Source organism: Syngnathus scovelli, chromosome 6 (genome assembly GCF_024217435.2).
Source record: "Syngnathus scovelli strain Florida chromosome 6, RoL_Ssco_1.2, whole genome shotgun sequence".
Taxonomy (NCBI): Eukaryota; Metazoa; Chordata; class Actinopteri; order Syngnathiformes; family Syngnathidae; genus Syngnathus; species Syngnathus scovelli.
The window spans coordinates 9,705,919-9,721,998 of NC_090852.1; the positions used below are offsets into that span (position 1 = coordinate 9,705,919).

The 16,080-nt window shown below is 42.9% G+C and overlaps 1 protein-coding gene across 4 annotated transcripts in view; it reads right to left on the reverse strand.

Moving 5' to 3' along the window:
- Positions 1-16,080, reverse strand: part of ccnd2a (cyclin D2, a) — a 126,297-nt gene that overhangs the window by 43,408 nt on the left and 66,809 nt on the right. For all 4 annotated transcript variants that reach the window (XM_049722767.1, XM_049722768.1, XM_068651086.1 and 1 more), the window contains one exon: positions 12,664-12,717. The gene's annotated coding sequence lies outside the window, so the exon portion shown is untranslated. The remainder of the gene's footprint in view (positions 1-12,663; positions 12,718-16,080) is intronic.

Below are 16,080 nucleotides of genomic sequence, written 5' to 3' on the forward strand. Positions count from 1 at the left end.
CTCACAGTTCAAAGGGTGTGGGTTCGATTCCACTCCGGCTCTCCCTGTGTGGAGTTTGCATGTTCTCCCCGTGCCTATATATAGTATATACACAGACCCATAGTGAACGCTACTGATTCATATTCCTGAGCATTATCCTTAAGGGCATCCACGTGTCATAAAAATTAGGCTCAGCTATGTTTGCCAGGAAACGTTTGTCGTTCATGTGCAAACAAGGCAATTGATCCCAACAAAGAAAGTTTGCATAGGTGGCAGGTGTGGTGTGTGGGTGTTTCAATGAAACAGTGAACTTTCTGCTGTTCGATTCCTCTACCTAGCTGGGAGTCTCGACTGCTTTTGATCTTTTGTGCTTTTGATTGTATGTTTTAATTATGTATACATAGATAAATTATGGGATTTATTAATAATGAAATAATATGTGTGAGCAGGGATCGATACGTTTATAGTCTTTTCAAACTTGTGTAAGCAGGTAAGCTACAACCTACTGCATTGACGTTTTCTAATTTGATGGGTATTTTTTTTCTTTTTTTCTCTATTCTTTATATTTGAGTTTAATGTTGCATTTTAATCTCTCAACATGATTTCAGGATGTTGCGTATTCAAGATATGAAGATGTAAAATGCTGCCAAAAATTTGAATTGTTTGGCCATAGTAGCAGTCGAAAGGTGTATTGTCATTTCTACTATATATACACGTATATATATATATATATATATATATATATATATATATATATATATATATATATATATATATATACACACACTAAAATGTGTACATTAAAAATTGAACAATTAGCAAGAGAATGAACGTCCCAAAAATCTATTCAAACCATACACTGACTATAGCCATGAAAATGAGCGAGCGAGTGCGAGAGAGAGAGAGAGAGAGAGAGAGAGAGAGAGAGAGAGAGAGAGAGAGAGAGAGAGAAGCTTGAGGGGAAGAGGAGGGCTGTACAAAGGAAAAGCCTGGATTAAGTCATGAGTGGCAAGCGACATAGGTTGGATTTTTAACGAGTGAGATCACATCCTTTTCCCTAAACAGAGGAGGAACTCATCTTGGGGTGGACACGCCACTATCTGTCTGAGCTTTTTACAAACGGGACATGCAGCCACTCAGGCAGGAGGCTTCACACATGTCGGCAAGAGTGCGTACGTGTGAGTGTGTTTAGGTGCACCAGGGCGGGAAGTTCATTACATTCATTAGTAATACGGGTGTTGATCATTAACTCTTGTTTCTTCACAGGAGATGTTGATGAGTAGTTAGCTCTGTTTTCATACAGTATTCTCTTCCCAAAACATTTTCAAGGATGGTAGTTTTCGGGTCATTTGAAGGTTTTGGGTGACTTTTGTTCATCAAACACATAAAAAAGGTGGATGACATCATCAACTAGTTACTGTTTTTACCTGACCAAACAAGTTCAGTGGAAGCAACTGGAAGAAAATAAAATTCCCATTTTTGCAGTTGTAGGAGGTAGGTGATATTTGGTCCTGTATTTCAATCTGTTTTGGCATGAGACAGCTGGAAAGTGGACAGTAGGTCTGGCAAAGCATCTCCAAAAAGGACACTCATTGTACTAAATGTAGGCTCTTTATTTCCGAATCAAGAGTCTACTTGATTAAAGTTTGCAGCATGACACATACCATTCAAAATGTAAGCATCATTTGAACACTTAAACAGCTATTGAAATTTGATATATTTATTTTTCCTTCCTAATGTAGTACTGTATATACTGACCTTGAAATATTTTTAAACAAGACAGTGTTAATGATGCCATTATGACAAGTAGCGATGGACAATGTCAGACAATTTGATACACATGTTTTTTTTAAACACCAGGGTCATTAGTGAAAATTTGTGTCATTAATTGAGCACGCTAAGGTGTGATTGTGGCTGAGAACCAGTTCAGGGTGGACCCCTCCTACTGCCTAAAGATTGCTGGGGTAGGTTAAATCCTACTAATCCAATTGTTTGGGTGTTATTTTGGAAGGGGCAAAATACTGGCTTCCTATAAAACTAGCATGCTCTATTTCTTTCTTCTACCCTGTAGATCTGACACTATGTGCGAACCACAAAAAGAAGTAATAAATGTCAGCATCTGGTGAGTTGAATAATGATGTTGCCCAGATGGAGATAATCTCCCTTTATAGACCTGACGTTCTAAGAAATAAGTTGGTACAACAGCAGAAGTACTAGAAGGAAGAGGTGAAGAAGGTGGGAGAATCCAAAATAATATTTCCATCTTGGATTGGGAATTATCTTCCCTTCCACTGACATTTCCCTCATGTAGATTTGTCTCCACCTCTTTTTCTCCATCCCCTCCCCTCCATCACGCCTCTGCCTTTCACTTTGGGGGCCCTTAGCTTCTCTCTCGGCTGACCAGGGAGCTTTCAAGGTACCCTGATGGATGCTAATGTCGGACTCTTTCAGATCGTTTTACTGGCGGAGCCTTTGATCTGCCAGCAGGCCTCTCTCCACGGGCTCCCTGTCCTGAGAAAATGTAAATCCCCACCTTACAGACACCTGTGAAAAAAAAAAAAAAAACGTGCAGAATGGAGGCATAGAGCAAGTTGCTCTAAAGAAGAAGAGAAGACACTGTATTGTGACATTTGGAAAAAGGAAGCACATTAGATTGCAGTGGCGTGTCAAAGAATGAACGCAGAATGGAGCGCCGAGGAAGGACTGGCGAAAGTGAGACACCACAGTTAACAAAGAAGGAAAAGAAGAATGGCTACCAAAAGACGGCCAGACAGAAGGGACAAGGGCGAATGGTAATCCAGGACGGATAAAGAATTGCTGCGAGGGCAAAACAAAAACAAAAGTTGGAGCAAACCAAGGACAAAAGTTCATCTGAAGCCCCAGTGTGAAAGACAGGAAGAGAAATAGCTGTCGAGACAAAGCAAGACGGAAATGGTGGAGCAAAATTTGCGACGGCCTGGATTTAGAAGGTACAATTTTACTCGGTATAGAGAAAAAAAGAACTCATCAAGGCAGATGAGGCCCTGCTGTGGAGCTCATGGCGGGGGATGCTTCTGTTGGGGGTGGAAGGAATGTAGGAAGGAAGACGTGATCAAGAGAAACAAGTACAGTGCAGGCGCCAGAAGAAGGCCTGCCTGGCCGGTAGCGCTCTGAATAGCGGAGCGGGGCTGCTGTTGGACAGCTGGCTGCAGCTGATCAGAGGGCAGCTTGTGGAAGAGCGCTTGTCTTCCTGCAGCCAGCTGTTCCATCCGGAGGCCCGCAGTGACAGCACAAGGCTCGGAATTGATGAGCAGAGGAACTCGATGGAGTGCGGTGATGTTAACCTTTGTCAAGTGCTGCACTGTATTGCAGCTGGCACCCACTGTATCCTTTTCTTAAAAAAAGACAGATAGAGGAGGGGGCTATGAAGTCGGATTTATGCTTATGTGAGCTTCTGTGGGCGCTCTGTCCTTTCTTCCAATCTTCCCTCTCCTCCATCATGGCATCATCAATCCATTTTCTGTACAGCCCATTTTGTTGAGGGAGCTGAAGCCTATCCCAAAAGGCAGACGACACCCTGGACTGGTCGCCAGTGAATCCGAGGGCACATACAGAGACAGACAACCAGACATGAATACGACTGTGGAACATGGAGGACTCAAAGTTGTATTTATTTTGGCTGTCAGTTTACCCAGTGTTTCTTTTTTTTCATTTTGCACTACAAGTGCATGAACTTTCCTTTAGAATGTTCACAGTACGGTGCAAAAGCCCACATTAAGTTTGCTGCTTTTATGACCTTTATCAAACTTTTTTTTTATTTTTTTAACACAAAAAAATGGTTGGAAAGATCTGGTTGACGGGATTACACAATGAATACAAGACAGATTTCCATAAAACCTGAGGATAACTGTAGTAGTGCAACATAATGATGTCTCAGACAGGCACAGGCAGTTCAGTGGACTACTTGACTCACCCTGGTTTGAATTTCGGCTCAAGGTTCCCCCCTACTTTGTGCGGATAAAAATGCATGTTGGATTACTGGAAGACTGAATTGTTTACGGGTGTTTATTCATATGTGCCCTGGTCCATGGCATAAAATGCTTTTCTATTCTCAGTGTACAAAGCGAGGTCCAAAACGGCATGCTTGGATGATAATTTGCGTACAAGCACTTGGAAGTCCCGAGATCAACACAATCAAAAGTTTCTACCAACTAGAGTTTATTAACTTACCCCAAACAGTTTGTCTGCAATTCCAACCAGCTAGAGCTTTAACACTGTTTTAGAAGAATTCTTGTGGCCCTAACCCTGTCATTTTTTCTGTAGTGAGTCTTCATTGCTTCATCAATGAAAAAGAAGGGTAAATTAAGGAAATAAAATGAAACCTAACTTCCCAAGGTCAATGTGCACCTCTGCTACCACAGCTGTCCATCTCTGGCCTCTTCACTGATCACCACTCATGCTTCCTTTCACGACCGCATAGTTCTTGGTGCTGTCAAGTAAACTCCGCCTCCCGCCGTTCGGCATCCCTCTCCCTCTACCTTCCTGTTGTCCTGTCAAAACAGAAATGATGTCATACTCCTCGGAGCTCTGGATGGGAAGAAAAGCCAGTCCAAAGTCCACAGTAGCTGCATCCTCCCGTCTGCACGTCTACTCGTTGTCAGTCTGTCTGTCTGGTCGAAGCGCATCCGGCCATCCTGACTCCCCTGCGACTCGACAAGGCCTCTGTGTCAAGAGGAAGGAAGGAAGGAAGGAAGAAAGGCCCTGCGGTCACACAGGAGGGAGGATTTGGAGAAAGGGAGGGAGGAAGCGTGTGAGGGTGTCTTTGCTGGACTTGATCCACTCCATTGGAGTCGCACACTATAGAAAGGCTGCTTGTACAGGGACAAGGCCAAGGTAAAATGTTTGTGTGTTTAAGTGTGTGTAGCTCCAGCAGATCATGAGATGATTTCCGTTGTACTTCATTGATGTGCTGATGATTGAATATTTGCGTGGCCTACCTGCAAGCTACTTTCAGATACACTTGATGGAGTGGCTGGGTTGGCATGCATGTGTGTGTGCGTCTCTGAGTTTACCGTTCATTAGAGAGTGACAGTTTACCTCAGTGGAAATCCAGCTGAGTCATCATGTGCAGTGAACACTGGTTCACGCATACTTGCACGCACACACACAAACAGCTTTCTTAACTTATGTGTTGGCAAAAAAAAATAATCTTTAGATTGTCTTTAGCTTTTACTTTGTCACATGTGGATTTGCCCCACGGCAAAACCCACTCAGACAAACTTCATAGTCATTGCTAAAAGTACCTTTGAATTCCCGATTTGCTCATGCTAAGTGTCAATATCGAGAAAAGATGCTGGCTGCGGTGAGAGAAGGAGGTAATGTGCAGAGTAAAAGCTTTCATCACAACAGCTTATAGGTATCATATTCAAAAATGTTCGTGGTAACGAATAATGGTAGCAACATCTGTGTTTTCTTTTCCATAAATAGCCGATTAAAACGACAGCGCATACAGGCATGCACAGCGTCAGGAAGCAACGGCAGCATTGTTAAGATTGAAAGTGGCCTGTGTGACTGGTTTGTGCCTGAGTGAGGGGAAGAGCTGGGCGTCAACTAGTAATCGAGGAAAGAGAAAGCAAAAACAGAGTCAGTGTTTAGAAACGTCGACCCTGATTTGTCTGCCAATAGCAGTTAACGGTTAAATCATAAACCAACACATCACTTCCTATTGGGTTATTATTGTTGTGTTTGATTTTCAAGTCCCCATTTTTTTTTTCTGTGTATACAGCTGATAAGACTCAGAGGGGCTTGAAAAGACACACCCTTGCCTGCTCTTGTTCCGGGACTAAAAATAAGAGGTGAAGTAATGTGAAAAACACTGCTCTATTTACATTCTGCTATGTAACAGCCTCAACTTCACAGCCTCCTTGTGCTGTTGAATCTGGGTTAAATGACCAGGGGAATTTTCCCTGCCTATTGTCTGGCAGCGGGATAGGAAGACTTGTTGAAAAGTGGAGATAGGGACAAGAGGAAAACACATAACAGAGGTCACTGAGAAGGGAAAAGCCCATTTCATACAAAGCTTAAATACATTACTGTGGAAACAGTAAAATGTGGACTATTTGTGTGCTTATATATATAATTCCTTGCTGGTAGCCAACAAGAGGTGGGGTGGTGGTAGTGGGCTGGACTGGGCTGGGGGTTAGAGATAACACCCATTGCTATGAGGATGATGCAGATAAGATTCAAAACTCTGCAGCTGAATTTATGAATGATTGTAATCAGAGGCGCACGTGGATGAAGTCCTTGCCTGGCCTCTGATAATCATGCCATGGTTGTTATCTTCAAGCAGCGGTCACACGGGAAGCATGATGCCAAATGCCCAGAGAAGAACTCTCTCAGCCTTAATTTCCACCTGACTTGGTTTTATGATGGAGATTCGGGACAGAGCAAGCACATGGATTTTTATGCTTTGAGCTAAACATGGCTCATCTCTAGGCATCTATAAACACTGGTATGAGTTTTTCGCAGAAATACAGCAGGGTTCAAAGAAAAGCAAAGTGACTGGTTGTATTTAAAATAAATTGCCGCAAGGTACTTTCACACTATTTTCACATTATGCAAAAACATAGTCACAAGTTTTGGGACATGTTACACAAGCAGTGTTGGCCATGTTACTGTAAAAAGGAATTTGCAAATTGCTTCTTCCTAAAAGTAATTGTATTACCAAGTCGATTACTGCCTTGTATTGTTACAAAATGAGCAAAGTAATTATATTTTCCCGTCATTTTCTATTTAGATATCTATGCAAAATATGTTTATAATAGCTAAATGATGGGCGGCTCGGTGGGGCACTGGGTAGCACGTCCGCCTCACAGTTAGGAGGGTGCGGGTTCGATTCCACCTCCGGCCCTCCCTGTGCGGAGTTTGCATGTTCTCCCCGGGCCCGCGTGGGTTTTCTCCGGGCACTCCGGTTTCCTCCCACATTCCAAAAACATGCTTGGTAGGCCGATTGAAGACTCCAAATTGTCCCTAGGTGTGAGTGTGAGTGCGATTGGTTGTCTGTCTCTGTGTGCCCTGCGATTGGCTGGCAACCAGTTCAGGGTGTCCCCCGCCTACTGCCCGATGACGGCTGGGATAGGCTCCAGCACGCCCGCGACCCCCGTGGGGACTAAGCGGTTCAGAAGATGGATGGATGGATGGATAGCTAAATGAAGAACAAAACAATATATTCCTTCCTTCCTTCCTTCCTTCCTTCCTTCCTTCCTTCCTTCCTTCCTTCCTTCCTTCCTTCCTTCCTTCCTTCCTTCCTTCCTTCCTTCCTTCCTTCCTTCCTTCTTTTTGAACATTTGGTATTTATTTGGTATTTAACATTTGGCGACCCGAGACCACCCTAAAAAGTGGGTCTCGGTCCGGTTCTTTTATCCGCACGTATTCACACCTGCATAAAATGTTTGGACCAGCGTTAGAATCGAACCCTGGTCCTTTTAAAGTGGACCAAACAGTCAGGGGTGAATACACCCTCAGTTCGTTTTAGTTTGCATCTACGTGGAGCTGACGAGGTGATTTGTGTGAACTATAGAGCTCCATTTCGAATAGATTTAAATATGAAATTCACTTGGGTATGGATCTGGAAGTTACGTATATAGTGATCATCCCGAGTGGCGTGCATGGTGCAACTAATGGGCTAAAGGAGTATGTGTATTTGCATTCTATATTTAAATAATAGCCTACAATAAAGCAATTTAATCAGAGGACTGTACTCATGACTAAATGTCTATTTGGAGCTGAATGAAATGCGAGCGAGCCGGCCATTGTTTAAGCATTGCCTAGCAACACTTTGCGCCGCACAAGCACGGGACCTTTTATGGGTTTCATGACCATCATTTATCAAATTAAAACAAATTATTCAAAATCTAATCCACCATCACCACCATTACAATGACAGCAGTTGTTATGAGCGCATTCAGGCAAATTCCAAGTCACTATGCAGCATGACTCAGCAGCCGTTCGGTCACGCGGCAAATTACAGACAAAGTTCATTGGATGAAAATTGAAATATGATGTTTCAACTTCAAGAGGCGCTAGTCCTTGCTACAGCTTTCTGTGCGCAAAAGAGGAAAGATGCATAATCTGGAAGAATATTCACACAATTAAATTTGAAAGAAGACGCCGTCATTTAAATGTCGCGCCATATCGTTCAGGAAGGTGCATAATTGACACAATTAAATTGACTGTGGAATCTGCACAATCATAAGGTGTGCGGCTTCATATCTTTTCTGGCTCAAGCCCTTGGGAGAATTCACCCCTTACTCCCAGTCCATCCATCCATCCATTTTCTGAACCGCTTAGTCCCCACGGGGGTCGCGGGCGTGCTGGAGCCTATCCCAGCCGTCATCGGGCAGTAGGCGGGGGACACCCTGAACCGGTTGCCAGCCAATCGCAGGGCACACAGAGACAAACGACCATTCGCACTCACACCTAGGGACAATTTGGAGTGATCAATCGGCCTACCAAGCATGTTTTTGGGATGTGGGAGGAAACCGGAGTGCCCGGAGAAAACCCACGCGGGCTCGGGGAGAACATGCAAACTCCGCACAGGGAGGGCCGGAGGTGGAATCGAACCCGCACCCTCCTAACTGTGAGGCGGACGTGCTACCCAGTGCGCCACCGAGCCGCCTTACTCCCAGTCATTGTTCATAAATGGAGGTTTTAGTCCAGTTTGTGGCCAGTAAGAAAAATGCACTTTTGAAAATTTTATTTTATTTTTAAATAATATTTACAGTACTTTTAGGCCCACAAAAGTGTGCAATGTTCCATTTCTGTAACTTAACATCATATCATAAGACAATAACGCACGTGGCAGTAGGCACTGCCACTACTGTTAAAACTTGGGGTACGGCGATTATAGCCGACAATGAAGACATTGGAGGCGAACACCACTACTTACGAGCTTGTATTGTAGTTCAACCCGACCTCTCACGTCATCATCCCACATGACCCAGTGAGCACCACGGCACATTGCTAAGAAACGTCAGCAATCAATGCACAACAACTACGAGCAGAGCTAAGCCGCATCAGAGACAGAGCACGTATTTTACCACAGCGAACAATCTCCTTACCACCCAAACCTCTGGAAAAAAAAAAAAAAAAAAGTCAAATGAGGTTGTTTGCATCTTATCACCAGGAAATAGCATTAGTCAAATTGTACTCTTGGGCGAAGGCTTGAAAGGGATGGCATGGCAGTGGTCATCATTAGCCCCGTCCCCTGACATGAGGCCTGCCTCTGATCCAGAGCCAGGGCAGGGCAGGAAGGCCGAAGGTAGGCATGAGAGGGTGGGCAGCCCTGGGTGGGCTCCTCCACTTGGGCCCTGCTAATGGGCCAGCAACCATCAGGCTGGTATGTCGGAATGTGCGCCGCCACAGCTCTTGCAGACGTCGGGGGATTTTGAAAAAGCAGGACCAGATGATTGAGGGGAAAAAAAAAAAAAGAGAGGACTAGCTGTGGTACACTGCACCACATGGCTACTGCCTCAATCAGAGACCATCCACTTCTCATCTTCTCATCTCTGAGTGAAGTGAAGCCAAGCGAGCACAAACTGCAAAGGGCTTGTTCTGCTTGATCTGGTCTAATCTCAGCACTTTTCTTGTCCATGTTTCCATGTTTCCTCCTCCACAGTGGGAGCAAAATAATGCATTAGTATCCCACTTTGCTGTGCACCTCTACCATTGAAAACAGTCTTTTCCCAGCGGTTTAGCACATGCCAGCTATTTTTCCCATGCTCTCTCATCATCGGACCTATTTAGAGCATACGTAAATGCCATTAAACCAGCTGACGTTGCAAAAATAACTTATGGACAAGTTAAGGAATACAAATAATATGTATTCAACAAGGGGATAAAAATCATTTCTCAATATAGCATTGCTATTGTTTTCCTTTCACTCTTGTCTTTTCAAATCCTTCTCCCACCACAACTCGAGCATGCCATGAGGTTTCCCTTTAGAAACAATGAGACAATCCAAAAGTTGAGGGCCTTTATATAAAACTCCCATGGAGACCAATGTGATGAGGTGATTGGCTTTTCTGGTCTCAACCTGCCAGTTAAAATAGTGGCTTTGTCAATGTGAGAAGCCTATCAAAATTTTATGACATAGCAGTCTGAAGGGGCAAATATCAGTACAAAGTATCCTTTGTACTGTAAAAATGGTGTCTGTGTACAGTGACATAACAGCATACCAAGGAAATGTAAACCTGAAAAAAAAAGCCCTTAAATAACAATAGTTTTGAGATTAAGGACTGTCACCACAAACAGTTCACAGGCTGACTAAATGTAGCCAAGGTCTACTGTGAATACCAGCGAGACTGTTGCTCTATCCCACAAGGGAAAAATATAGAGGAAGTCATCGATCCTTCCCACCACCACGACTGGGAAGGACACACTTTGTGTTTGCCCCTTCTGATGACGAGGTTTATTATTGTATCCCCACAACGCACCACAAGAATTTTTTTCCGTTTCCACTTGATGTTGCGCCTGACCTCCAGTAGTCGCAACAAAGATCTTTGGACACCATCTTTGTACTCCAGCAGATCTCTGTGAATGACTGAACTTGAACCATTCTCTACACTCCAGGCTTGTCCAGACATCATTTGTTGAAGATGCTTAAACAAAGTTTCATGTTTTGTCATTTGTTAAATGCCACAAAAGCTTGTTGGACAGAGAATTGTCACTTGTGTGCTATAATGCAATGTCTGAATGAAGAAAACACCAAGAATTAAAGCTAAACTAATTTAGTTTGCCGTAGATAGTGATGAAAGGAGTAATCAAATCTGTTTCTTGTTCACAAATTTCAGCACATATCAGTGTCTGTCCCCTTAAAAAAAGCTGCGACTTATAGTCCGGAAAATACGGTAGATTTCAATTAAATGCCCAGCCCTACAAGGGAGGTCGAAGGATGACGGAATAACTTTTATGGCTGTGTTGCAAAATGCCAAGAACTGCTTGGTAGTTGAGACAGGATGAGGATGGGAGGAAGAAAGGCAGCATCTGTTAGCGTGTGTGCATATGTGTGTGTGCATGTATATGTGTGTGTGTGTCTGTGTGGATCAGGAGCGGTTAGAACAGCAGTCAAGCAGATGTTTCCTCTGTTTGGTACTGGTACATGACCATGAAGGAAAAACAGGGGCGCTCATCAACTAATGAAGAGAGTAATCACAAAAAGTTTAAACTTCTACAGTAGAACCCCGGAACTCCACGCTAATTTATTCCAGAAGGAGCGTCGAGAAGCGAATCTGTCGCGTTCCAAAGAAATGTTCCAAATTTTGTCTAAAACAGTATGTAAAACTACAAAAAATATATAGAAAATACAGTACAGCAACAGCCTTCCGCAGTGCGTATGCGGCGCTTGACACATGTTGGACATTTATTAGACAAATAATGAGGGTGAAATAATTAAACATGACAAAATAAGACTATACACAAAACGTACTTACCCATGGTAGAAGAGCCAAAGTCCCGTATCAATAATAATAATAATAATAATAATCCATCCATCCATCCATTTTCTGAACCGCTTAGTCCCCACGGGGGTCGCGGGCGTGCTGGAGCCTATCCCAGCCGTCATCGGGCAGTAGGCGGGGGACACCCTGAACCGGTTGCCAGCCAATCGCAGGGCACACAGAGACAAACAACCATTCGCACTCGCACTCACACCTAGGGACAATTTGGAGTCTCCAATCGGCCTACCAAGCATGTTTTGGGGATGTGGGAGGAAACCGGAGTGCCCGGAGAAAACCCACGCGGGCTCGGGGAGAACATGCAAACTCTGCACAGGGAGGGCCGGAGGTGGAATCGAACCCGCACCCTCCTAACTGTGAGGCGGACGTGCTACCCAGTGCGTCACCGAGCCGCCAAGGGAAGACAATTTGCCAATTGTCTTCAAAAGGGAAGACAATTTGCAATTTTAGTATTGGCACATAAAGTTGATACACAATTTGCTTTTGAGGGCCACATAAAATGATGTAGGGGACCATCTGGCCACCGACCCTTGACTTTGCCAACTTTGTCGGAGAGGGTGCAAAAACACATGACTGCATGCTCTGCTGAATGTGCTAAACCACATATGAGTAATTTATTGCTAAACATTTTATTGATTAAATATTGTTGCTGCTGCATCATCATATAGAACAAGCATTGCCAGCTATGTGTTCATCCCCACAGCAAACATTTTATGCAAGTTCGCTTCTGCTGCTGATGAACACCAAAAGTGCTGAGTCATCGTGAGAGGACAAGTGTTTCATGACCACTGCAGTTTTTCCACAGATACTACATAAATGCAAGCTGGAATTTCCCTGTGTGGGACAAGTAAAGGAATATCTCATCTTATCTTAAGCTCTTTAATGAAAAAGGTCGATTTTAATCAGAATCATAGAGAGAGAAAGCTGTTTACGGGAATCCGACATTTGGGGTTTCCGTGGCACACACTGACACAATGGTGTTACCCTATCATTGTGAGACTGAAAATGAGAGCATTTAGTCAAAATTATACTTGTCAAGGTTTTATGATTTACAATAAGCATCATATACATGAAAGAGTTTGGATTGGACAAAAGCCAAGAGCCACCACAAACAAAACAATAGCACACTTGTGTATGTCGCTGCCCACATGCGCAGTTGAATAAAAAAAAAAAAAAATGCAATTCAACTTACCTGAGATCTCCAAAGGCAAATCCTGATTGATTCCTTGTGAACAGGATCCAATTCCTAAAGGGATACAACACACAGCAGAACTACATTGAGCATGAATAATATGAAGGGATCACATTTAAACTGCCTAGAATCAGCTAACAAGATGAACTGTGACACTTTCTAGCTTGTGTCCTTCATTTACATTGATGAGAAATGTTAGATGAAAAATGTGTTTTGAAACTGCTCTTGGAAAAATGACTGAAGAAATAAGACCTCTTTACATGACATGGAATCTCATTGGAGGATCAGAGCTCATAGAAATTCAGTGTTGGTTTTCGGCATTGTCATAGATTTTTCCAAATGGTCTGACTGATGATATTATGGACCACAAAGGATGAAATCCCTAAATTCCTTGCAATTGGATGTTGAGAAACGTTCTTAAACAGTCAGACTATTTGCGCACATAACGTCGCCCCAGAGAATTGCTCAACTTTACTTGTCTTTTGTTGCCTTGCTCTAGCTTTTCTTTCCAAACGTGTTGCAGGCATCGAATACAAAAGAGAATATTTTTCAAAAAAACTTTGACAAAAAACAATAACACTCATAAATTTGAACATGGAATGCTTTTTCTTTGTAGTGTATTTGACAATAGGTTTGAGAGTTTCAAATTTATGTATTCTGTTTTTATTAGCATTTTATATAACAAATTTAATTGGAAGTTTTTTTTTTAAAATCTTTTGAACACACTGCTATCATTTACCACACACCACCACTGTGTTTAGCACAGTTGGATCCCTTGCATACTACATCAGATTTCCACTTTACACATATGTCAACAACCATCTTTTCAAAAGATGTTTTTTGTACAAAGACAAGCAATAAGTGTGGTTGTGGCTAATGGTTTTATAAAATGTAACATCACCAGCCATTTACTGGATTGGCATGCATAGATAGAACAGTCTTCCCGTGTTTTCACTAGGTTAATAGTAGTTTCTTAAACTCACTTTAATCAAAATAAATTCCATTTGGCAAAAGTGATGATGATTCCCGAGCGCGGCACCGCTGCTGCTCACTGCTCCCCTCTCCCCCAGGGGATGGATCAAAATCACATGGGGATGGGTTAAATGCAGAGGACAAATTTCACCACACCCAGATGTGTGTGTGACGATGATCATTGGGACTTTAACTTTACAGTGGGACTGCAAAAACAGAATCAGATCCCAACATCTTCAGAAGCCAGGAAATGGGATCAGATGAATGAAGTGCAGACGTTGAGGATTTAAGCTCCTGCATTGTCTGAACGCACTTTAAACAGCTTCCATTATCCAGCCTTGTCTTTGAAACCTGAACTTTTGGCAAGAGCCTCTTGACATACAAAAACAACTGGTACACCTGATCATTTCATTCATGACTAGGGCTAAAACAAATTTGATAGGATTTCACTTTTTGTTGTTGAATTTGTTTGACTTGATGAAAGCATGCGACAACCCGGTTGATCTCGTCTATCTTCCCTTTGCTTTCCTTCGTCCCCCTTATGGGTTTGAGAAGAAGTGTTCTAACAATGTACAAGCAGCTTTAATGTTCATGTCATGTCTTGGAAAGGCTGCAGCTGCAGGAAAAGGCCACACAGAGAGCTAGATAATGCTTCAGAGGAATGGCAATCTCCTATTTCCAACAATGCTAGACTCATCACATCAGTTTTGAATGAAAAGAAAAAGCAGCTGCTTTTTGCTTTACCAGGCTTTCGGAAATTCATGTGTGATGTTACTGAGCATGAAGTTTCATTCAGGTGGATGACAACAAAGAGAAGACGGGTGTAGGTGGAATCCTGGTCCTACTCTAATTTCTTAATCTTTTCATTCGGCTTCCCACTTTGATTTGAGAACCTGACTCGACAGGTTGCTCTATGAGTAAAAATGCTTTGGGCGCTGAGAATTTGTTCAGGGAGGGTTTGTCCATCTTTTAAACCTCAGTTTGACCTAAAATATACTTAGCAGACTTTAGTATTGTCTCTTTTGTAAAGAAAGTTCATCTGTTAGGAATCTCTTTGCCCTTTGCTTGCATTGCCATGTTGCTTCAGGTGACAGAGAATACAAAGAAAGACAAATGAATGAAAAAGCACAAACGGGCTGTTGAAAGCAATTACAAATATGTAAAGATAAAGGAAAAATAAAAATTTTCGGACAGAAAACAAAGACATTAGTGAGATAAAGCTTTTGTGTAACAAAGTATGAATTACTGTCCTCTTAACCCAGGTTAGTACCTCTGGGAAAAAAGGAGGCAAGGCTGAAAAAAGAGATTGCAATAAAATGGAGAGACTCAAACTACATCAAGTATCAAGCGATGTGATATCTATCACAAGTTTGACTTATCCTCCGGGCTTTAAACATCAATACTCACAAAAGCGAAATAAAAATATAAACCAACAACATTTTTGAGGCAGTCACAAGTCCTGTTGTGGAAAAAAAAGAATGTGGATGAATATGAATAATTAACATAAATGACCTGGTATGTATAGCGGAAAAAAAAAAATTGCATCTGTGCGGGGAGCTGAGGGATGTAATTGTGACCAAAGTAATCCGTCACGTGTGTTGTGACCCCACACAGTGTCATGCAGTCTCTGTGGGTCCATCTGACAAGCAGGTGAAACCTGTACTGACAGCTCAGCCTGCTAACCTTCACGATCCATCTAGCATTACACCCCGCCTGGATTGACGCACCACTGAAGAAGGAAATGACACCTTCATGGAGGTCGAGGGTCGGCTCAAAAGATACATTTCAAATGCACGAAGTAAAGGAGGATGCTGAAGGTTGAAAGAAGGATGGTGCTGGCTACCAGAGAAGCGGCCCATTTTTACTTGTCAAAGAATTATAAACTAGTACAAACGGCTCTTATCTACATGAGAACAATTTTGTCGTAGCGTGGGACAATCCTTCTGAGTCACTGTCGAAATCAAAACATAGAACAAATCTTTTTGATTATTTAAAAAAATATTTAGAAAGCAGCCCCTTGACCGTGGGCCAACTATCGGCCAATCAACTTAATATTCCCTGGTCAGTAGATGTCTGTAACACTGAAAAACCAGAAGCCTAGTCTTAGGGCCACATTCTTGACCTCCCCTCACGCAACTGCTAACACAGCACGTGGCTTTGTGCAGGCTTCGCCGATGGCTCCTTTTAGGAGTTCTTAATGGGTCACACGCACAATACACTTTGTGTTACCAAGCAGTAAACCTCCAGGGAGGGGATCACTGGCGTCACCAGGGTTCCGGTGAAGGAGAGGGAGACGAGGGAGACAAGAGCCATGAATTGGGCTAAAATACTGGGCTGAAGTTCAGACACAGCATCACATTTACCACACACATTCACCTCCACCTTGAGTGAATATCGCCGACCTGCAGTCCGACCAATCGCAGTCACTCAGAACAAGAGACTCTC